The 25722-nt window shown below is 42.6% G+C and overlaps 1 long non-coding RNA gene across 2 annotated transcripts in view; it reads right to left on the minus strand.

The window, feature by feature from the left end:
• LOC112547049 (uncharacterized) overlaps positions 1 to 25722 on the minus strand; it is a 131618-nt gene that overhangs the window by 54980 nt on the left and 50916 nt on the right. For both annotated transcript variants that reach the window (XR_003090792.3, XR_012897220.2), the window contains exon 2: positions 6205 to 6334. This is a non-coding gene — a long non-coding RNA (uncharacterized LOC112547049). The remainder of the gene's footprint in view (positions 1 to 6204; positions 6335 to 25722) is intronic.

Below are 25722 nucleotides of genomic sequence, written 5' to 3' on the forward strand. Positions count from 1 at the left end.
AAAGATTTGGTCACATGATGAACCCTTCAGGAACATTTCCAAACAAAACTGGCAACCCGAGCTGGTTGGGGGGCTGTGGAGATGCCAAAGAAGGGCACTGCTTTTGCCGTGGGCTGGGGGTGGGAAGTTCCCATCAGCAAGGTTTGGAGTTTGAGCAGCTGGATTGCTTAATCTTTTCCTCATCCGAATGCGAGAGCAGGAAAAATGTGCTCCTCAGCTGCCTCATCCTGGCGCATGCTGCTTGTAAACCTGAGATAAGCCCTGTAAGGTGTGGAGGTTCATCTGACATTGTGGATGGGCTTTGTACCCAGTCGCAACACACGTCTCTCTGAGACAATGCCTCCGCCTTTACTCAGTGGGGTTCTCAGCTTTGCTGTGTCTGTCTATGACATTGCAAAATGCGCGCACATACCCAACACTGCCAAAGCCATGCCTTCAAAACCATGAGGCAGGCCACAAAAAATAAAGAGTTTTTAAACGTAATAATGGTTGGGTTCTTTTTCCTTTTCTTATGGATTCTAAAGCTTCAGGGGGTCACATTTTTCAGACTTTTCCCCCCAGGCATGAGGATTGGAAACTTATGCTTTAAAAATGAAAGCTAAGAGTCTCACAAGATCACATGACTCCTTGAGCTGCAGCTTGCACAGAAACTCCAGAAGGCAGAAGTACCCTCCAGAGCCTCTCATTTGTAGTCCAGGGTACTAAAGAGCATGATGGCTACGTAAAATATGGAAAAGGGTGAACAGTGCATGCACATTATATAATATTTTAAAAATTAGTGTTGTAACCACACACACAATATAGATGATTAAGTGCTACAGAAAATACATAGTCTGTAGCCACATTGTTTTTTACATGGTGATTTAAATGATGATTAACAGAACTTCTTGAAATGTTGGTAGTTCATTAGGAGTCACTCTAGGTATTGATAATGATATAGAGCTTTCAAACCTAGACCACTGGTTAAATCCACCTCAATTCACCTGAACCCCTCTTCCCCGACGGGTGAATGCCCAATCCATGGCAGCTGATTCCACAGACAAAAGGGGAGCAAACTGGAACCCCTGCACTGAGGTACCATTTGTACATCTGTTGCTGCTCCCTGCACATCCCTAACCCATGGTGCACACGGAGCTAGTCAGATGCTGAGGGTGTTGATGGACTCTCTCATTTCACAGTAATCGGCCTCACAGAAGTGGGCTGTGCCCAGGAAAGCTCATGATCCCATCGACGTGTTTTGTTAGTCTATGAAGTGCTACCAGACTATTTGCTGTTTTTTAAGTTTATCCTGTACAGACGAACTCGGCTACCCCGTGAAGCTTCAGATCTCATCAAGTGTGTCATGCAGAAGCTGGGCAGCCCGCCTCCCCTGGCTCCATGGCAGAGCTGTGCTCATTGTCCCAGTAAGGGAAATGTTCCCAACCCCATCCTCTGTAAGGGAGGGCCCTGCAAAAGGGAGCTCAAGCCTGTCCCACACACAGTGAATTCCAACCCAAGGACACCAGGCAAAGGCTCCACATTCACTAGAATGCTCCTCCCAAAAGATGTTTCCAACCTTCACTGGGGTGTTCATTAAAAAAATAAAACAAAAATGGGTTTAATGTAAACTATGTAAATGAAGGTTTCTGTGCACCTGCCATCATTACGACAGCCCTGCCCCCAATGGAAATCTGCCATGTCACCTGTCACAATATAGTGTCCTAGAAAATAAAACTATCACCCTGCAGACAGGAAGTAGGAAACAAAAGTAGAATATCCACACTATATCCACAGCTGTGGTAGCATCACCAGACTTGCACAGGGTCACTGAGAAGCCCTCCCCTTTCATATTTATCTGTGTGCAGAGGGCTATGGGGCTTTGATCATCATACCAACGAACTTCACCTTCCAAACCACAATGTGCAACCTCTTGCCAAAGCAGCCGGACAGTGCCGGCAGACCTGCTCCTCCGAGCCCTGGGGCATGGGCTGTGCTTAAATCCCAGCTTCCACCTAGTCCCTTTTGTCTCTTCACATTCAGGAGAAAGTGACGCAGCAGCAGCTCATTCCCTGCTGCTTCTTAAGGACACATTTCTCCTTTTGTGACCCAGTACAGGGCAGCCACTGCTACTGTTCATGAACAAAGGCCAATGCTTTGGCAAAAAGCCTTTCCACTACCTGCCAAAGAGGTGACTTGAAAGAGTGCCGTTGTTTAATGTGGAGAAGGGAACAGAGAATGCCCTTCTATGGGACTGAATGCTGAAAGCGCAGAATCTACAGGAGACAAGAGAAGAGAGCAGCTACTAGCGTGATGAACATGATATAAAAGACAATATAGAATAGACCCCTCCCACACTCTCCGCCTTGAGCCCTACCTAAGAGTACCTAACACTCCATAACACACCTAACACTCTGCTCTCCATTACAAAGGCAGGTTCTTCATAAACCCCATTATTTAATGGCTGGCTCAAGGTTGAAGCATGAGATTTTATCTTTCTCTTACCTTATACAACGTATCTCTAAATGTCACTTTTATCCATATCAATGTCTAACTTTTTTAAAACCCGTCCAAGCAGACTCAATGATAGCTTGTGACAAGGAAGCCAACAAGATGACTACAGGTTAAAAAAAAGGGGTGGGGGGTTCTTTTGATTGATCTGTTCCTTTTTTACTTACATTCTCTTGTTGTTGTATTTATTATGAAAAGAGTAAACAAGAGCACCTCACTGACCTTCTCTAGACCCGTGTTTCTCAACCAATGGTACGAGTACGCTTAGGGGTACTCGAGAGAAGTCTGGGGGGTATGTCAACACAACTGAAATTTGGAGAAAACTGAATTTTTGTTTTAAGTTTTACAGTGCTTTATTATTTTTGTACTTTTTACACCCAAAAATGTCATCGCCCGCTCAGCTACAATTAAGCTATTTAAACAAATGTGTTGCAATGGTAGAAAAAAAATGTATGTGTCTGAAAACTGTAGGTACTGGGGGTAGTTTATAAAAAAAGGTTGAGAAACACTGGTCTAGACCATTCATGATTTGCCTTCCCTTATCACATGCCTGTTTTTCCATCTCTTCTCCCATTAAGCAGTTCTAACTCATTTGCATTCTTGTCAGGTCGCTAAACATTTTATCATCCATCTATGGTCCCACTTCAATTTGTGCAGGGTCATTTTGACATACAGAGAGAAGAGCTGTGCTCAGTAACTCACAGCCCCCAAGTTACAGAATGGCACTGTAATGTTTTCAGTATGATTATTTTTATCTATCATTTTTGCTACCCTCTCTAGTTAACTCTCTATGCACACACAAAACTACTTGACTTCCATACATCTATATTTACTGTGCGCTCTCTGATTATTTTACTGAATCTGTCTAGAGAACTCTTAAACTGCCCTAGGAACCATTTATACCCTCCTGTTATGACTACCTTTGCCATTGCCTGCTCATTGTGATTACAAAAGATCGTATTAGGGCAACAACAGTCATACTGCACCAGATTTGTTTCAGGTCTGTTGTGATATTGTATATTCAGTAATGCGGTGTGTGATATCAATATGTTCAGAATTCTACCAGGAGTATGTGAGAATGTTCCCAATGCCATACCAGGCACCCAAATTTCAAAACAACTACTAGTTTGCTAAGAAGCGAAACCATGCACTGCTGCTTCAGGCTTTGTATCGGTTATTGTCTTAGGAACAAGGGTTTTTCAAAATATATTTTATTTATAATTTTAATTTCTGACATTGTCATGGTGAGTTTCTTAGTCTGACTGGCAAAAGCAGAAACCTTGATTGTGCATTCTTTACTTTTAAGGCTTGTACTAATAGGAATAACATTTTAAAAACCTTGGTCTGTGCCCATGAAAGCTCATGGTCCCATCTACATGTTTTGTTAGTCTCTAAGGTGCTACTAGACTATTTGTTGTTTTTTAAGTTTTTCCAGTTACAGACTAACTCCACTACAGCTTTTGTCTCTAATGTAATGATATTTTTTTCCTCAGGCAGTTATGTTCATGTTACTTCAGAGCCATGCTCTTTACAAAATTCACACTTGAACCACAGAACACTCCTCAGTTAATAACATGAGCTCATTTGAGTTTATCTCCAGCTGTGATTGTTTGAGAGAAATGACAAAGAAAAGCTTTTCCTCTAACTATGTCCAAAAGCCCAAATGCCAGTCTCAGGGGCACAGTGGGGCAAACCTCCCAGCCTTGTTTACTTGGTCGCTTTGTGTTATTTGCCCTGGAGTTCTGGGAGCAAATACTTACCAGCAGCCAGGAAATTAGGGCAACTTTCTGACTAACATCAGAAGTCTACAGTACCTAGACTCAGTTAGGATGGAAATAGATTACATGGGGCTTATAATGTCATTGCTGACATCCACTTTGCTCAATGCAACCTGCTAATGCCAGAGGTTTTAGCCTTAACTGCAGTGTCAGGGAGGTGGAATTAAGATACATATCAACATTGGTTGCACTGTACTAATGTATTCATTTTCTTAGGAAAGAGGCCAGAAAATTCCAGAAAAAGCACTTTCCCAAAGCCAATTACCGGGGGAGGGGGGTGTCACTAGCCCTGACAGGGTTGTTTAGATAGACGGTTGTGGGTTTGGTTTTCCATTGTAACCTAATCACTCTTCAGATCATAATGGAGCTTTTGTGGATTGGGTAGCCCTCCTGCCCACCCCACTGCCAGCTAAACCTGTCTTTGCTGCCTACACACCAGCAATGAGGTCAGTTACTTGTAGCTAAAATCCAGGGCACTTCAGTGTTCCCTGTAAGCCATGTGTTGGTGAGGCCGCCCAGGAGAGATTCAAATGCCACCCAGCTGCTTAGCAGAACGCCCAGAGCTAGGTTTTTGTTTCTACGCCTTGAAGCACATATAACATTTATTCCATGCATGGATGGGGAAAATCTGCAAATGGATGGAAAAGATTCAGGGCTACTCAACATGCAGTCTGCGGCCCGTTCGTTTGCAGCCCGCGGTGCGGTTTGAGTTTATGCGGGACTCAACCCGCGGCCCACGGGTAGGATCCTTTGAACATGGCCTCCACTGGGAACACGCTCCACAATGGCGAGGCGTCTCCCAGGCAGGGTGAGCACTGAAAAACGCAAGTGGACAGGCTGGCTGGAATAGACTGGGGACAGGGTGTTGGCGTTTCTAGCCCCCAGAGAGAAGATATTGGGAGTTCCAGGATATTGTGGGAAGTGCTTTGTATTCATGCCCCTTAGTGTGAAAGAAGCTATTTGCATATATTTGCATATATATTTGCATGTATATGCAACCACACTTAACCTTGGCATGTGCTATATCATTGTGGCATCCAGGGCTTCCAAAGTTGAGTAGCCCTGGATTAGAGGGGACATCGCAGGGTAGCCTGACTCATCAAGCAATTCACACCAACCATACACACATAACAAGGAATCTGTTCCTTTGGTAAGAAAATAATGAAGATTATAGACCTGATCTCTCTCAGTTCACCCAGCACTCACTGTCCTAGGCAACTTTGACCCCAGGAATTTTTCCAAACTCAATTGTCGCTTCACTCAGACATAAATGCTTCCAGCTCAATAATGGCTCTTCTGGGGAATCACCGACAAGATGGTTATAACATGGGCAATACAGGAAAGGCTATTTAAAAAAAAATTCTTCATCTGTGATGCTGCAGCATTCCCCTGGATGTGTTTGCTGGAATGACAGCTCAGTTCCTGCATGCATGCTTTTGTCAGCCATGCTCTAACTGCCACCAGTCTACCTAATTCCACTGCACCCACTGCTGGAGCATGTGGGTGCAGACCTTTGTCACTGCTTTGGCTCTGGACATTTACGGCAGCTAGCATTTGGTTGCTACTACCTTTCTGAGTATCTTCTCTTGTAACCAGCGACAAATGAGCAAGTCTGCTTTGAAACCAGAACTGAAAAATATTACCAGGATTATCTTGCATGTCACAGTTGCTCTCCAGTCACTTAACAATCACTCAAAGAAATGATATAAAATATCACTTTTTTACATAGAAGAATAATAGAGTGTTTGTCAGTCAATTCTGGGCTGACTGAGCCCCTTTAACTGTCTGAAACCAGAGTCCCTTTTTCTCTAAACCTCCCGAGAAAATGTTGACAAAACAGGCAATTTTCTGTAATTTCCCTGCAAGCTTCTGTCAGCATGAGAGGCAGTCAGAGCCCACTCATTTCAGATAACGCCACTGGGTAACCTTTGACATTTACCTTCTCGCTGACTTGGGAGGCTCCTGGAAGTGTAACAGTTGTGTCTTTCAGGTTGCAGGATGCAGGCCTACAATTTGGATCTTAGTTCACTGAAGGCAGCCTTTGTTTCCCAGCTGGCTAAGGAGCTCTTCTAAAAGGGATAAGAAATGTAGTTAATAGCTCAAGAGTGGCCTAATCATCAACTGCCATTACCCCTCCAATATTAGCAGGGATGACAGACTTATCAATAACAGAGCCCCAGGTGAGGTACATGAGCCGATAATGTGAATTTCGGCTTGATCTCTGCTCTGCTGCACACAGCACTCATTTAAAAGAAGCACCAGTGTCTATTTTTTACTTCATATCGTGCCAAAAATCAGTCAGCTGCAGAGCTTTTGTTGTGTTTTTCTATCTTAAACCACAATTTGAACAATTTCATTTATAAAGCAGAGATGAAAACCTGAGAACTATGCCAGTAAATAGCTTACCCAGAGATGCCCCCTGTGCATTTATTTCCATATGGGATAATAATGATGGAGAGCCTCTCCGTCTCACGATGCATATATGCAGAGTTACACACCGATAAACACACATGCACCATGTGCAGCGTGTGTGTGTGGGGTGCAAGTATTGTTCTCTGTAACTGAACAGAAGTTTAAAAGCAAAACATGACATGGGTTATCCATGAGGGATGCTTGAACAAAAGGTATCAACATTTGTTTAATCAAAATCCATCCTTTCATTAAAAATAAAATGTGCTCATTCGTCACTGACCATTCATTGTATTCACAGACTGGGAGTTGTTTTATGTCTCTTCAGATATTTATATGGTCTCATCACCATAGTATCTGAAACTGTTGCAGAGAACATTTTCCTTGATTTGTTTGAACAATCTACATATCAGATATATAATTGAGGCAGACCTTGGGCTTTTCAATAAGTGTTAGTTAATACCGTAATATACATATAATTGTTAATTATGTTATGGGTTGCAAAAAACTAAAAATGCAGTCAAAGCAGGCAGGGGAGTTTAAAGCTACAGGCAGGACTGACTGTGAGCCCAGTCCCACTCCCAACAACCAGAGGGAGAACTGGGCCAGGCAGGATATATCCTGTGACCGGCCCTTCAGGTACGTTATTGCCTGTTTGGTATGTAAACATAGGAACTGCCCAAGTGGAACAGCTCTGAGGTTCACCTTGTTCCAGGTCCCTCTCTCCGAGAGGTCAGCACCCAACTACTCCTAAGACAGGTCTAATAACCCAGCTGCAGGACAGGTAGGATAATCTGTCCCCACCATAAATCACATGACTTCTCTTAGTGAGAGACTAGATTAAGATCTGAAGCATGAGTTGATCAACTTCATGTGACTTGCTAAGCACAGACATGTCCAATCCCTTTCTGAACCACACTGAAATCTTGGCTGGAATGACATGCTGTGACAATGAGTTACAGAACTGAATTATGCATTGTGTGTTTTGAGCGGTGAGGAGTCCTGTGGCACCTTATAGACTAACTGAAGTGTAGGAGCATAAGCTTTCGTGGGCAAAGACCCACTTCGTCAGAAATAGCATGCATCTGACGAAGTGGGTCTTTGCCCACGAAAGCTTATGCTCCTACACTTCAGTTAGTCTATAAGGTTCCACAGGACTCCTCGATGCTTTTGCAGATTCAGACTAACACGGCTACCCCTCTGATGTGTGTTTTGAGTTTCCCACATTGCAACTATATTGAATGGACCCTAGTTTTAGCGAAATGAGTATGGATACAATTTTGTCATGGTAAAATTAAGCACAATTCATGGAAGAGTCAAGGAGAAAAAGGACAAAATCAGGGTCTGGTCACTGCAGGAACGAATTGAAGGTGGAGGAAGCCCCACTATCCAGGGCTGAAACTGAACCCAAAAGTCACAGAGATATGTTAAAATCAAGGAATCAATCACAAAATGAGATGCTTAGTTACGCACGAGGGAGAACAGAAGTTCCCAATTTGCCCTTGCTAAGCCATTAATTTGTATATATTTTTGTTATGTTCCTTTGTTTTCATCTGATTCTTGGGAAATGCATCTCACATAAATGCATGATTGATTAGTAAACTTTAAACATGGCTCCAACTTGGGTTCCTTCATGTGGCAAGTCTGGGCATCCTATATGCTGAGTTCCAAGCTACAAAGGGAAATGCAGCCATGCAGAACAAGAAGGAAAAATCAGCCATCCTCAGTTCGGGCGTGATCCAAAGCCCGTGAAAGCCAACGGGAGTCTTTCCATTGATTTGTATGGGCTTGGAGCGAGTGCTCTTTCCAGTGAAAATCACCCCTTCCTTGATACTACTGTTAACTACCTCATCCCGTCTCATGGCAGGCCTGCTCCTTTGAGAGCCTGTTTGAGTCCACTTTGAGGCCCTTTACAAAGGGAGATTTACAAAGGCACAAATGGTGGTTAAGGAATAAACTGTCTTTTTATAAATCCAAAGCACTTCTTCCAGTGAAGCCCTCGCTGGCAGCTTCACATACCTGCTGCACTGAATGCACCTCAGTGTTTAGCACAGATCCCACCCTAAAAGGGTTTCTTGTTTGTCAAACATCTTTTATTTGTTTTGTTTTGGGGAAATTTTTAAATGATAGTTCTCTTTAGTCCTTTTCTTTTGAAACAAGGGAACCTTTAAATATAGCCACAATGTTTCATATCCACTCTTTCAAGGATGCCTTTGTTTTCATCAGGTATTTGATTAGAGTTTTGTTACTAATACTAGACTTATAGTAGCTAAATCCAATATAATACTTTCCAGAAATATTACTCAGAACTGCTTAGGCTAATATTTCCAAAGCCAGAATTCTTAAGCAGCTAAAGGCACAATCTCAAATGGCTTAGAGCCACATACCACAATGTCTGACATTAACTTTGTTCCTTACTCTAGAAAGCTTGTGTTTTTAAACTATAGTGGCAATTTTTGCATTGACTTCTGTTCTGGCAGCTTTTTGTTAAGCATTAGACATGGCAGCATGAAGGAAAAAAAATCAGAGTTCTAAAACTCAGAGATGGTGTAGAAGGTCTCAATAGAAGCTAAACACAAAGAAATCTAGGAGCTAAACACAAAGAAATCTGAATCCAGAAAAGAATAATCCCATTGAGTGACCAGTGGCAGCCTGAGAAGCAAAGATACCACTCCAACTGCATCTAAAGGGGCCCTATGCAATTTCCCGTGGGACAGGATTCAGCAGCAAGAAGCTAAAAGGATCTCCCCAGAAGGGAAAAGTGCACTTACGGCACAGGGACTGATTCATTACAAGGAGAGGAAACTCCAGAAACTTCCACTGTTCTGTTTCAACTACGAAACATGAACTGTGCAAAACTCTAAGGGCTTGATTTGCAAGAAAACTAAGCACCCACAACTCCGGCTCAGGTCAATGGAAAATGCAGATTAAGCATCTCTGGAAATCATCCCGACTGTAAAGTTATCTGCTGATTTGAAGAATTGGTGGACACAGGGTTCTATATGGGGCCTGTCTCTCCTCCTTCTTCTCCCCAGCTAACAGACATCTTAATGTTGATATTTTGCTGTCTTGACATTAGTTCTGGTTTCCCATTTCCAAGGCCACTTTGGGATTGAGAACATCCCAGCAATACCTGTATGTGCTCACTCTAGGAACAGAAAAATATACCCGTATTCGCTTAAGGAGGCATATAATAATTTGAATTGTCCTGGTGAATGAAGAGTGTGTGACCCATGCTAGATAGCCAATATGGGGAGCTCAGAAAAGTTCTGTTCTCTAAAAACCCAGCAGGGATCCCTTCTTGGGCTGATTAGATCATTTAATTGCCTCTTTTTGCTATGTTCTCTGGATTCGTTCTCTGGCTCCGTGCTAGATCTACCCTAAACAACTGGGCTTCACTGTCAAGTCCATTCTGAGAGGGAATGAAGTTTCATGTGTCTTCCCAGCTCCAAGTCCTCACTCCTGAAACACTGCAGTTGGATGGATGCCCTAATCCCATAGCACCCTGCCTGGGGACGATGAAGGGTCTGGTGTTTTGTTTGCACACTGCACGTGTGCAGCACTGATAATAGCGATGGAAAGGGACTTGTGCTCCTAATGCTGCGAGGGAGGAGATGATAACTGAGGTGGCCACCCAATTTGGCTTGGTGCTATCAATAGGTCTCACTCCTCACAGCAGCCCATGTGCTGATGGGACACCAAACAGTTGCCAGTTTGTGCCCCAGCCTCAACGTGTGTTTTACCCACGGGGCTCTCTTTTGTCTGTTACGCCCATTGTGTTTCCTAGAAACAAGCCAGGTTTAGTGTCCCAGTCATGCTGCCACTCTGCCGTTTGTTATTTTAACTACTCATAGCCCAAAGATGACAACCCAGCCTGTCTCCAAATTAGCCTTTTTATTGAAATCAATAAAGGAGAAAACACATGACACTAAACTATTTGGTGGCAGCTTTGTTATAAACTCATTACTGAGAGAACAGCAATTGCACAGACCTTTAACCACTGTCATTGATTCCAGCACAGAGAAGGTGATCTACTGAGTTAATCAGTGATATTACTGTGGGCAGCAGCGTTCCCGCACAGCCCTGCTTAGGGTTCAGGTGGCATGTCCACAGAAAACCCCTTCTATTATTTGGATATAATTTGAATATCTTCACTCAAAATCTTCAAAAATGTAATATTGCCCAGAAAAGTCAAGATTTTACCACACTTTCAGGCCACACATACAATATCAGCACCTAGCTGGCTGACTGGAGCATACTCTCCTTAATTGCTGGTGTGCTTCTTGTCACACAGTTGTAAAAGAAGTCAACTTTGCCCTCTAATGGAATTTGACCATTTCTTCTGCAACACTTTTTGGTTACTAGGTTAGGAAACAATCCACAAACTCTTTATCCTGGGTGTCCTGCTAATTCCATTGACTCCAATGACACTAGGAGGCATGGGTTTCACTCTGTGCCCGGTAGCAAGGGCTGGCAGGATTGGGCCCTTCATTACCTACTGCCCACTCCCACACTAAAAGCTTTAATCCCTAGCTGAACCTTGGTAACTCATGGAGGAGCGTATGCCCAAGGAAAGGTTAACATTTTTTCAAGGACTGTAATTTTATGTTCCATTTGTATTCTTCTGAGTTCCTGATTTTATCAAGTTTGCTGAAAGAAAGGTTGGTTCTCTGTGGGTGTGCATAATGCTATGCTTTTGTCTCATGCCTTGTGTCAGTAATATAGTCAGGAAAACACTTTAAATGAGATTGGTTTAGCATAAAAGATTATATTGATTTTTTGCTGGTATCTGGTATCTCCCAGCTTTAAAGAGCCAGCATCTGATAATAGATTACTCTAGCCAGGATCTGGTATCAGTTTATCCCTAAATACATATTTACTTGTAGGTCTCTGGCAGCAGATTATGTCTCATTATTACTAGGACACTGTAAAAGGACACCACATCATCTTTAATGATTATTTTTAGCTCTCTCCTCCTTTTCCCTAGATAACATGCTCATATAAGAGTAAGTGGGACTAAAATTAACCAAAAAAGCCTCGACAGACACACAGCTTTGTGTGCAGATGAAATGTGCAGGTAGAATACGCCTCAATCTGCGGCATGTCACAAAAGTTTTCTTTTTTCACAAGATTGTTTCATCAATCGTACTTTGGAATACTTATTTCTGAGTTTCCCTTGCATTATTGATGGTGCTTTAAGAGTGGAACCCAGTCCTGTGTCACTATGGGCTGCCAAGGTATACAGTATATCTCTGCTTGTTTCTCTGCATGTCTCATGGATTTACTGGGCAGTCCATCCTGTAGCCTGCATGCAGCACTGACCTAAGGGAATTGGCAGTTTCACTGACATGTTTGTCAAAAACAGGGCAGCGACAGCAGAAGCACACTGTTTACACTGGGAGGCAGCATTAAAGCAGAGCTAAGAAAGCATTTTTGTTTAGACTTTTCACATGCCGACACTGAGCTCTTTACAGGATTTTGTAAGAATAAAACAACTTGCACTAGGGAGAAATTACTCAATTTATTTAAATGAGAAATAACAATTAACACCTAGGAATTAGCTGCAAGTTTCTCCCAAGTTAAAATTAAGCATATGCAGAGGAAAACATTGATATCTTTGTCACAAAACTGAAGTTTTATGACGAAATCGCTGCACTTCACAGCAGTGAAAATGCATTTGTTTTCATACAAAACTGCAAACAGAGGGAAATGTTACAACATGTGTTTCAATTACTTATAAGATTCCCTCTGGCACCTAAGTGAGTCCAATACATTCATGTGTGTAATCTGGCAATACTCAAGTGAGGTAGGGAAGCATAACGTACCTATTTACAAAAACAGAGATTAAATTGACTTGCTCAAGATCACACAGGAAATCTGTGGCAAAGCTTCCCCCTCCTAAACCCCAGTTCAGCATCCTTAACCTTTCTCTCCTTTGTGGCTCTTGGAAAAGACACCACAAGGTGATTTGTCAGTGGCTTCGATAGTCTTACAGATGTTTTTTCTCGCAGCTCTAATCATTACCATGTGTGAAATCTTGTATTCATTTGAAAATATATTAAGCTGCATCAGCTGATATCATAAGTCAATTGTATTACATTTAAAATGCATCTATATGCCTATACATGATTTCCTCAAGCACAGGATTAAAGTTGGCCAGCTCTATAGAAACCATACAGATCCAGAACAGAAAATCAGCCTGGTGGATTTAACCCACAGTCACTTGTGTGTTTAGAATATTACGGGCAGTAGCTCCGATGTTAAACATAATGAGACTTCTTAGCTTATCAGGGTGCACAGCTCCACTCAGGGGAAACTCGATAAGCACAGGAGTGACAGGGCCAGTCCACACACCTGCAGAAGGTCAGCTTTTATTTCATTTCAACAATGGCAAGGCTCAGATGTTGACAACTTGTTCCAGCACCTGTTTCTGGACAAGTATCAAAGCAGCTCATTCAGAACAATCACAGTATAGCATAGCACTTGTATGGGCCCATTCCTTATGGAGAGCACTACATGCATCCTCAACTAGCCCAAAGAAAGCTAGAGAGGTTGGCAGCAGAAGTCTCCTTCCTTTTCTGAGCAGACTCTCCCGAGAGTCACATGGCCCGGTATAGTTCTTGGGGAAGTATCTCTACACTGAGCATCTCCCATCAAATAACTGGAAATGAACACCTGCATGTGAGAGGCACAGGTATAGCTTAAATGTATATGGTGTGCCTCATGCCGAGCAGCAAGAACACAGAAGCTACGTCTACACTGGCAGCTTCTTGCGCAAGAACTGTTTTGCGGAAGAGTTCTTGCGCAAAAAGTCTTCCACAAGAGCGCATCTACACTGGCATGTGCTTTTGCGCAAGAGCTTCTATGGCAGTGTGGACGTTCTCTTGCGCAAGAAAGCTCTGATGGCCATTTTAGCCATACGGGTTTCTTGCACAAGAAATTCATGTTGCCTGTCTACAATGCCCTCTTGTGCAAGAGCGCTTATTCCTCATGGGGAGAGGAATAATTCTTCCAGAAGAAGCCCTGTTTTCCGACGCTTTACTGTAAATTTACTTGCACAAGAACGTGTGTGCGGTGTAGACACTCGGCCAGTTTTTGTGCAAGAACAGCTGTTCTTGCGCAAGAAGCCGCCAGTGTAGACATAGCCAGATTGTTTTATAACTCACAAGAAAATACCAGAGATGAGCTTCCTTGGGAGCCTTTCTCTGTCCTCACTCAGGAAACTAAAGAAGTTCCCTGCTCTGTGGTTGGGGAAGGATTACACCACCGTACGGCACAAATGGGGGAATCTCCTTCTGGACCAAGATTCAGAAAAGGAGACAGCAGGCTAGGCAACGTGATAGAGCTGGCCAGCCAAAAGAACATCTCTCAGGAAACCTTTCTCCTACATATTTACTATCAGACGCATGATCCAAGTTTAAAGTCCTAGCTCCAAGAACCTATGACAACAACTCCCCACCAGCAAGGTTTATGGAGGAACCCTTTTTATGGGGCCCTCAGATGCTAGCTCTTAGTTCCTGATTGACATCAGCAAGTATCCCTGAGTCATTATCACAGGAGAGGAAGGGCTTGACCATGGCTGTAGGTACAGCTTTTATCACAGCATAGCGTCTTACTATGTCTCTTTTCTCTACCAAGTAGAACAAGAGTTCTGGTTGAACAGCTCATGAGAAATGGGGGCCAATGAAATGCTTTCCATCTCCCTCTACAGCACACAGCTTTCTGTGCAGCTGTTCCAGTGTTAGACTGTTAAATGTCTGTTAATTAGTCAAGTATTTCATTAATGCTAAACCTGGGACTCAATGGAAACAAATCCAGTTGTTTGAATACAGGGAGTCCCCGGGTTACTCACAAGATAGGGACTGTAGGTTTGTTCTTAAGTTGAATCTGTATGTAAGTCGGAACTGGCATCCAGATTCAGCCGCTGCTGAAACTGATCAGTTTCAACAGTGGCTGAATCTGGACACCAGTTCCGACTTACATACAGATTCAACTTAAGAACCCCAGGTGTCCCCAAGTCAGCTGCTGCTGAAACTGATCCGACATAAGTCGGATCCGCGTAACTCGGGAACTGCCTGTATATTTGTCCATGAATAACTTGAAACTAGATGTTAGCTTCTTTTTCAATTCAGCTGGTGTAAGCAGGCCAGTCTTTGCTATGATTATACAGAGGGGCTGCGTCTGGACTGGCATGGTTTTCCACAAATACTTTTAACGGAAAAGTTTTTCCGTTAAAAGCATTTGTGGAAAAGAGCGTCTAGATTGGCACTGACACTTTTGCGCAAAAGCACTTTTTGTGGAAAAGCATCTGTGCCAATCTAGAAGCAGTTTTGCGCAAGAAAGCCCCAATTGCCATTTTCGCCATCGAGGCTTTTTTGCGCAAAACGGTTCTCAGTTGTCTACACTGGCCCTCTTGCGCAAAAGCATTTCCTGAATGGGAGAGTCATTGTATTTGCGGAAGAACACTGACAATCTTACATTAGATCGTCAGTGTTCTCACACAAATTCAAAGCGGCCAGTGTAGACAGGCAGCCGCTTTTGCGGAAAATCATGCCAGTCTAGACGCAGCCATCTAGTATTGGCTATTTGCTCACAATACTGAGTAACTGAACCAAGTAATACATACAACACAATAGTAAAGTAAGTATCCCAACTAGATTAGTGAGCTAATGCACTCCAAAGAGTTTGTTTTTTAGTAATAAAGAAGAACCTAATTCTGTAAGAAACAAAGTTATGGGAAAATGCACTTGTTCTTTGCTGAACAAGCCTTTGTTATTTCTATATTATCCTAGGGATTAGTATGCACTTTTCATCTGATAAATGTGAATTTACATGGTAGCATCCTTCAGTTCTCTTTCCCTGGTGAAATTAATCTAATTGCATTTTTATGTTTCAGATTACAAACGTTTGGATTTCCAAAGCTTTTGCTTATTATTGTGAGTGGCATCTCTCTGCCAGATAAGCTCTTTATGAAAGGTATTTTTTCCTAACAAAGTTCAAACTTTAATGGCATTTTATGAAACATAATTGGGATAAAAGAGATGACTCAACGTTTCCAGCATTCCAACTTGCAAAAAGCTGCCCAGGTTATGGGTCGCAGTCTGGTCTTTTCATGACTAAAGGGCTTCTCTTTTGGCTGATGTTCTAGGAATGTCTTACTGTCATTTCATTCCAGCGTATAAACATAGCCATGGAAGAAATCTGGTTGTGTTTATGGCAGAAACAGACAAATTACCTCCTATCTTTCATGTAATCTGTGCTCTCTGAATCTCCTGTCTCAGTGTTCCCTGCCTCTGACTTTCCTCCCTAATTTCTTTGAAAGGTTTTAGCCATATTCAAGTGCACTTTCTCTACATCTTCCAACCCTGCACTTTCAATTGCATAAGAAATTTTTCATTTCCTGTCCTAAATTTCACAGTTGCACTGCTGTGTGCTGCTGAATTTCACAGGGGAATGAAGCAATCCTTCTGCAGTGTTTGTATGTAAACAGTTTAGGGGTCTGACCTTGAGAGATGCTATGACAAGTTGCATATACTCAGAACCTAGATTCTTTCTATGCTGGGTAGCTGGACAGCCACAGAGCTGCCTAGCAAGCCCTGCATGGGGGCTCAGGGTGGGTATACAGAACATTATCTCTGCCACTGGAGCTTTCCCAGTGCCCTTTCTGTGGCCCCCACCAGACTAGCCTGCATTTGCCCTGGCCAGGGGACAAGAGCCCCTCCCAACTGTGCTCACTAGAGTTATGGAGAGGCGCCTCTCACCTGGCCCCAAGCTGCTGTGGTAAGAGAGGGTTGCAGGTAGATTTTTCTCCCTGGGGCAGCATGCACCCCTCAGCCCCACTCCCACCCCAGAGCTCACACCCCAGCCAGAGCCCTTGCACCCCAAATGTCTGTCCTAGTCCTGAGCTCCTAATCGTTGGCCCCACGCCAGAGCCCACACCCTCACACCTCTGTACCTCAGCCCTGTGCCAAACCCTGAGCCCCCTTCCCTCACTCAGAGCCCTTTGGTCCTATCCCCACCACATGAATTTTGTTATGTGCACCAGTATGAAGCTGATCTGGTGCACATCACCTCGGTATCACACATCACCTCCATATTGGTGCACATAACAAAGTTCATTCCACTCTGGGGTAGGAAAAATTAGAGGGAACCCTGAGTATCAGTAACAATATGCGGCAGGCCCCAAGTCTGCAAAGTGCTTTGAGATCTTTCCTGATCGAGTGCTAAAGATACAGCAGACCCTTATCAGCAGTCTAGAGATGATACTTCCTGCAAGCAGAAAATGTACAACAATAAAGTGGTCGTTTTGCTTCCCCCTTGCTCAAGCATTTATTATACTGACTTTGTTACCTTGGACATTAGCTTACACTAGATTTATTTTAAAATAAAAAATTCACATAGGTTTAGTTTGTGTTCTAGGCTAGTGGCTTCTGTGGTGGGAATTTGGGGTTTTCATATGTTGATCCCTATTTCAGTTCAGAAGAAAGTAAAGTATATTGTCAAATGGCTTGATCCAGCTTGACAAAGTCCTGGCTGGAATGATTTAGTGAGGGTTGGTCCTGTTTTTAGCAGAGAGTTGGACTCAATGGCCTCCTGAGGTCTCTTCCAATCCTATAATTCTATGAATGGCCGAGTCCCATTTATTCTCATCATCATGCTGCATGGAGAATATCCGAATGTGTTGTTTTAAATAGCTCAGACTATGTATTGCCATGCAAAATGTATTCAGGTTAATGAATAACCCCCAAAATGCTTTTTTTAAAAAGTCTGGAAATCCCAAATGAGGGGAAAAGACACTGATGCTGTATATTGCAAAACTTCTTGTCATTATACCACTAATTTTTAGTTCAATACATTACTTTTTATCATCGACCCCATATCCAGCAAAATTAGATTTACTGTCCTTGCTTCTTATGAAATTACACAGAAGCTGCTGCTTTATTCCTCTCCAGGACAGTAAAAAGCAATAAAATTCTTGCAGATTTCGACAGTAGGCAATTCAATAAAAAGATATGTATATTTTATAAGTACAATAAAGACAAGTCTATAGCTGGATCATAAATGGGTTTTGGTTTTAGTTTTGCTGGCATCCCTGTTGCAGTTTGTTTGCAACCCAGGTTGGTCTCACAACATCATACAAGACACAACATTCACTTTTTGGGGAGAGGTAGAATGGAATTCATACTGTTGCAAGATATTATTTAAGTTTTTGCTCAAGGGATTTTGCAATGTGGGCCTGTTTAAAATTTAAAGGTGTTGTGGAACTCAATACTTTCCTGTTCTTGATTAGTGCTATAAAATTATATGTATGGATGTGTGTGTGTGTGTGTGTGTGTGTCTATATAGAGAGAGAGTTTTGTTACTATGTAAAACTTTTCTATCTTATCATTGTAATTTTCCTTTTTATAGCAAGCAATAAATATTTGATATGTATAAAATTATTTGCTAGATGTGCATCAATGCTAGTTTTGGGGGGTTTTTATTTTATTTTATTTTTTAATTTAGGATTAACATGAGACAACTTGAAGATGAATGAAGTGGTATATTCCTGAAGAATAGTGCTGTAACTGATTTACTGGAAGTATCTCGCTACTGAAATGTAAAATTTCCTGCAAATGTAAAATACTAACTTAATAATATGCAAATAACCTGTCTTCAAGAATTACAAGACTGTAAATTTCATTTTCTGCTCACTTATAATAGGAAACTCAAAAATATGCAGCAGTTGAACTCAGATTAAAAAATCTGCTCTCCATTTAGAGTTTCTGGGCCTGGCCGTGCAGTCCCCAAACTAAATGGGAGGGTTTTCTTTTGTCTCAGATGAGTCCCCATCGGGCAAATTGGTCTATATATTCATTGGAAGGAGCCCCCTGGAACAGCTTGCAGGGTCAGATGGTAACCTCATATACCAAGATTTTTTTGACATAATTTACCTATTGTACATTGGGTTAGAGCTTTCACCTTAGTTGTCATTGCTCCAAGCTCTCTAGGTATTTTAACAAGTATGGGATAGATCTAGCTATGCTTTTTCATCAGTGAGCTACAAATATTGGTGTTCTTGAGCTTACTGTGAGTACTGCTAACCAAACATTGGTCTACAGGGAGACCAAAATATACTCAAGCCACATAGAGGTTTTTAAGTTCTGGCTTGACAAAGTTCTGGCTGAGATGATTTAGTTGGGGTTGGTCCTGCTTTTAGCAGGGAATTGGACTTGATGACCTCCTGAGGTCTCTTCCAAGCCTAGGATTCTAAGATCTTTTTCAAAACCACAGAAACTCTGAAAAGATATTTTCATCTCTCCATTAAATGATGAGGAAAAGTTACCCTGTTAATAATTTATTAAAACAATTCTCTTTTTCACCAAAACCTAAAAAATCTGAAATCCACCCTTAAAATAAATTATTTAAATGAATCACAGCACGAGATACAGCGCATAAAGAAACCCCATTGCTATAAAAAAGTACTGAAGATCTGGCAGAAAAATGAGGATCTCTCAGCTTAAAACTATTAAGGCACAATTGAAGAAACACAAGAATAAAAGCAATGGAGTCAGCCTCAATAACATCTTAGATTTCTGCAGATACAATCCACGTGGCTTGATACTTTAAAGCTTGGCATGTGAGTACTACACCCTTCCTACTGCAGCTTTTCATTTCCACCCAAACTCTAAAGAGCAGATTCCACATGAGCATCATTGGTTAGCAGTTGGAAGTAAAGAGCCCCAATCTGACCTTAATGTTTTACATATTTGTGACTTTGGTCAAATGTAACTTTTTGAATCAGGGGCCTGATTTTCCATTCTCCTGCTCCTTAGCTGGTTGTCTGCACCAGTGTCACATGGGTATACGATTGCCCATCAAAACAGTGGTACACCATACTGGATTTCCATTGGCATAGGTAACTTCATAATTTGCAAAGCAGAAATTAATCAGGTCCCAAACCTGGTTATCAGGGATTTGCCCATATAGCTCAGAGGCCTCCTAGTGGATGGTGTAGGTAAGTCTAGAACAATAGCAACACTGACAATTTAGGGGAATTATTACAAGTGAATTATTACGATTGTAATACATTCAGAAATAAGTAATTAAGTGGCATTTGTGACCCACAACTGTTAAAACATCGCCCCCAGCTCTAAGAATAGATGCTATCTCTGTGTCCCTGGGAATGTGCAAGACCCTATCCCCCTAGAAAAGATTCTGAAACTCAGCCCCCCTCCCAGTGAAACCTACCTGCTGCTGTGCTACTCTCACCTTGGGCAGTGGCTGGGCCAGGTGTGGGGGCTGGGCCTAGCTTTGGATTCAGGCTATGTAAAGAGCAGGCCTTGCTGCTATTGCTCAGTGTGTGAGGGTAACCAGAGCGCTGACCTCATTTGCAGGCTGCTTCACAACATTAAAACAAGAACTGCTGACATAAGATCCTTCCATTCTCTGAAGTACACCACATCTGAACTCTCCCCTTCCTGGGATACCCTAACGATGGGCACTACCAGCTGGCACAGTTCATCCTGTATGACCCATAGATGGACGAGGACCCTCTTTTCATATTTTTTAATTGGAACATTCTCAAAAGAGCAGATGTGGGCATTTGCATTTTATTAAAAATGGCCAGTGCTGGATTTTATTAAAAATGGCCCAGCCCCAGAGTGGGGTCTCTGGTCAGCCTGGGAGCAGATGCAGCAAGCTTTCCAGAGCTGTATGCACAAGCCCGGAAAAACTGTATAGAAACATCAGTATAGGAAACACTTTCTTGTCCTGACCCATAGCAGATGCTACCAATAGTGCCGAGATTTAAAGATATTTCTTCAGGAAAGCTCCACTTTGCTCCCTCTCTTTCATCTTAGTGCTGCTCCTGCATAGAAAATGAGGTTGATGTGGTTTGTATTACCTAGTGATGTACATACAATTCAGTTCATTGTAAAGCCAACGTTTTAACCCAGTTTACACAGCCTGGGCAGTTTTGCCATTTGCATTTGCTCCTGAATCTTTGCAGAAGATTTGCAGGCTCCAGGGAAAACAGATTATGCTGTCTGGCCTCAGCATTGGAGCCAGCTCAGCACCTCTTGTAACTGGACTTGACCTGGCTATAAGTCATCCACCTGGTCTCTCAGTTCACGTACTACTGTCCCGAGTGTATATGAATGTGAATTTGCTGCGAGAGCTGTGATTTATATGGATGAATAAATCACAGGTCTGTAAGTATTATGTATCCCAGAGCTATGTGCAGACTCGACAGCGATGCCACATTATTCCGAGTTTACACACGAGGATCCTTCCTTGTCATGCCTCCTGGACTGCAGCATCAGTTTTCACCAGGATTTTTGGACGCATTAACTGACAACACATCCAGCTCTCCCAGGGACAGCACCAGTGGAAGCTACAGTGTAGGCAAGACTCATATGGGCTCGAATGCAGCACCCTGTTCTCAGTGTTGGACATGCAGCAAAAATGCCTGAGCCTTGTCTACACTACAGCTTCCAGTGCCTAAGAAACCCAGTGCCAACAAGGCCAAAGAGCATGATTTATGAATCACGTCTCTAGTTGTATGGCACAGGCTGCCTTGTGAGGACCTCAGGAGGCTGGGAATGGAGATTAAGCTCTCTCTCTCTCTCGCTCTTTAAAAATGTCTTTGGCAGAGAGCTCGCATGCCAGCTCCTGTCCTGAATGGGGTGAAGTGTCTGAGTTACAATCTACAGAAAACACTTGATGCAAAGCAAAAATGCCAATAAGCCCCCCACACTGTGCCCCACTACAATACAGACCATGGGGGCCCCCAGAGTAACAGAGCCTTGAACCAATGAGAATGATTGTGTACCGAGTGGTCAGCTCCATGCAGACCACTTTCCTTTGAGCACCCCACAGGCTCAGATAGGTCTTTGCCTATCCCTGACTGTGGATAAGAACTGAAGCCTTTTTTCTTGTCAGTGTTAGCCAGCCTGTTTTGTAATATGCTGTTTTATGCGGCATAAAGTCAGAAAGCCAGAACAATGCAGCCTCTGTTGTTGTTTTCTTTTTCAGCTGGCCTGTCCCCTGTCTGCAGACGGCAGGTATCCTGTTGGAATTTTCTATGGCTTGTTTAAGCATCTGGTACTCATGAAATGCAGGTCTTTATGAAGTCCCCTCCCCCTCCAAATCCTGTAATGCTGACCACTTTGTGTCTGGAGAAGTTCGATGGGACTTAATTTCTCTCTTCAATGAACACCATGGTCAGGAATTTGGCAGTTTCAGTTCTTTGCCTTCCTCATCTGTGCTTAAAGCTGCAAATATCTCCAGTGTGTCTCCTGTCACCAGGAGCGGGATGTGGAGTCTGTTTCCCATTGGGAATTTTAATGTCCTCCTTTGATATCTTCTTTAAAGTTTGTTTCTTTTGTTGGTGGGTGGCTGTTATGAGGTGTTAACAGGCATCTAGCAGAGACATCATTTGTGGTGGGAGGAGCAGTATGGATTCACAGCACTTCTTTTCCAGTTATTCATCTTAATTGTGTCAGCTTCTATGGTGATTGGTTCAAAAGGGTCTGGCTGTGAGTGCTTCTTTCTGGTTTTTATTTCTCCCTTGTCTGCATTTCCTAATTCTCCACTCTGGTCTCCATTTTGAGAGGGATTTCCTTCTCCAAGTGACACTTTGGGGATACTTTGATGTTTCTGATGTAGGACTCTGTTTAGCTCAATATGCACCATCCCTGCTTTTTCTGACTTCTTGCAAACAGTGCAATCTGATGATTAAGACTGCATATATTGTGCCATCCTACTTCCTATCAGAGCCTGTGATCAAATGATACAGCACAATCTGATAAGACGTTGAAAAGCAAGCCATGTGCAACTGTCCTGGTGCATTAAAGAGCATGCTCTGACATACTGGCATGTGTGTTTGTGCCACTGGCCTCAGCAGTATGGAGCGCTGTCATGTGTCTATCACTACCCTCTACTGGTTGAATTTTGGAAAATCCTCACTGGAAATGGGCCTGTGATTTTAGAATTTTCAGGAGTTTTCTTCCACATGTTGTGTGTTTGCAGTTTTCAGATGACTATGGCATCCAGGAATGTTTGCAGCCATGAAATAGTACAACCACTCTTACTCTTGGAGTAGGAAAATAGCAGCTATTTTGGGATCAATGTTACATTGAATAACAAATTATAGCTTGTAGGGAAAAAGATCATATTGATTGTTAACTATTTCCCGTGCTGCCTAAGTAGCAGACAGCAGTAACTACCAACAAAAATGAATAACCACTTTTGTCACAAGGAACAAATGTAAGACTGAACATGAAGAAAGACAGCTTACCCCTAAGTTGCAAGTGCAAATAAAGATAGCAGCTTACATCTATGTAACCACTCAGGGCTCAGTGCAGAATAATAGATCCAGCTCTGTTTGAGATGCTCTCATATCTTTATTTCACCTTCTGCCTTTGGAAACAGAAGAATGGCGGTACATAAAATAGACTTAGAAAATTACGAGTCCACTAAATTGTGCAGCTGTGTGGTACATAAAAGCTGTTAATCTCTCTCTCTCTCTCTCTCTCTCTCTCAAGCACACACACAGAATATTTCATGGACTATTCTGAATGAAAGTTTTGAACAAATCTCATTTGTGTTGAGCAGGCATGAATAATAACTTGCTCTGAAGAAGAATCTCAAATCAGTTGCTGCTACCCTCAGCTGAAGCATTCCGTAGATGTTTCAAGATCAGACTTAGCTGCATTGTTTATGAGTGTGAAGTACAACTAACTGCAGCAAATTGGAGAACATTTAAACGCTAAGTCAAAGGTGAAAAGTGCAAGTGTTTGGCTATAGAGATCACGAGTATTGCACGTCAAAACCATTTCCTTCTGCAAAGACAAGGCATTTCCATTTTCCAGTCAGTAAATGTAAACACACCTCTTTTTTGTTGCTGGTTTGTTTTAAACAAGCCAGAAAGAGAAACTTTCCTACAGCTCAGTTCAGTTCAGTGTCAAGACTGGCCAGGTTCTGCCAGGTAGGAATAGAGTAAGGTTCCAATCTTGACTGTCATAGCTTATTTGTGTGGCAGAAATGAAGAGTGCAGCTGCCATTCCTGTAGCACGTGAATAATCTTCCTTGGTCCCTCTGGACCCTGGCACAGCGATCCTTGGTCATCAGGACAGAGGCCTTTTGCAGGTGGCTGTGGAGCAGCCCCAAAGGCCCTAACACAATGGAAACAGTCAACAGCCAAATACTTTTTTTTAAATTAAGTTCATTCTTCAAAGAATAATATGAAGACAGAGAAGATAATAAGCCACCTGCATCCTCCACGCAAGAGGTTTCCAAGGACTAATCAGTATCTAGAGCTGAGCCAGATATTTTATCTCTACACAGGATCCCCTGTAAGTGAAAGATACCAGCTGAGTTGTCAACCCTGTGCTAGTGTTGACTGAACCCCCTGCTTATTTGCGTTGTATGGACAAGAGAGAAAACAAAACCAGTTACCAATAACAACAGCAACAAAACCTGCCTGGAATCTGAATCTGGCGTATTCATAAAATAAGCTCCACCTTTGAAAGAATCTTTAGCAGATATTGACATTATTAGCACCTAATCTACCAAGAACAATAAAGCATATGGGGCCAAATGTGTGCTGTCAAATACACAAACTCCAGATCCTCACAGCTACAGGGAAACTTCACAATTAGGCCACTCAGTGCAAATATCTCCCTAATTGGTGTATTTTACCATTCTACAATTCCCATTGTAATGCTATTTATAACAAATCCACTAGCCATGAGGCCCTTGTTTGTGCTGCAATTAAAATACAAAGCAAATTTGGACATGCTAATAACAGATAATTAAACCCCAGCACTTGGCTCAGCATCCAATATGCTGTTGTACTTTTGCTGTGGCTGCAGATCCCTAAGTGAAGTTTCAATATTTACAAGTCTCAAGAAACACTGTGGAGAGCCAAGATGATGATGTGTTTGTTTATACTCAAGAGTTTGATTCAAGGATCTATATATTTAAGAGAAGCTAAAATAAAGCAATACTAGTTATGCAATTCCCATTTCCTTTCTTTGTAAAACAGAAATTCTGATTTAATAATATACTCTAACCATACATCACAGTTCCTAGAGTCAATGTGAGTTGGACTCACATAATTGCAAGATTGGCCACAGCTACTTAAAGGAAATACAGAATGTTTTTTGGGCTTTGCTACCAGTTAATCACAACTGGCAGTGCAAGCAGATTTTAGAATTACACGCTCCTCTGCACATAACTGCAAAAAAAACCCCAAAAAAACCAACCCCGCCAAATTCCTTCAATTAAATTATTACAGGACTACATCACACAATAGAAATACTTCTAACAAAACAGGTGAGATACTGGAGATTCATTTATTGGCTCAGACTGAGAAATAATTTTCAATAATGGAGACCTGCAAATGATACCCACAGCTAGTCTACATAACCATGTGTTCAGATTATTGTTTCTCTCCTTTTCCCCACCTGCAGCCCATCCATTGGGTGCTACACCTACTAGTTACATCTTGTCTTCATTTAGATTGCAAAGTCTTTTGGGCTAGGACTGTCTTTTACTGTATGCCCGTTCAGTACCCAAGAAAAACAGTGGAGCCCTGATCCTAAGTGAGGCCTATTGCATGATAGTGTAACGCAAATACTGAGCCATGTGAATATTACAATAAATGTCTATAATATTGTTGTAGCTGTGCCAGTCCCAAGACATTAGAGAGATGAGGTGGAGGAGGTAAGTTTATTGGACCAACTTCTGTTGGTGAGGGGCACAGCTTGTCTCTATTACCTCACCCATGTTGTCCTGCTGTATAAATCAGTGGTCGGCAACCTATGGCATGTTTGCCGATTTTGAGTGGCACATGCAGCAGGAGCTTAGCCCCCCACTCAGCTGAGGGCCCACACTGCCGCTGGAGCCTCATGGCTGGCAGGCAGCCGCAGCACCAGCTCCAGGGGGGAGGTGGGAAGGTTGCAGGTTGGGCTGTACGCGAGCGGCTGGTGCTCCCCATTCTCTGCCTGCACAACTCGTTGTAGCGCTGTCCCGCAGTGACCAGTGGAAGCAGGTGAGCTGGTGG

The sequence above is a fragment of the Pelodiscus sinensis genome, chromosome 23 (genome assembly GCF_052426305.1).
Source record: "Pelodiscus sinensis isolate ZL-2025 chromosome 23, ASM5242630v1, whole genome shotgun sequence".
Taxonomy (NCBI): Eukaryota; Metazoa; Chordata; order Testudines; family Trionychidae; genus Pelodiscus; species Pelodiscus sinensis.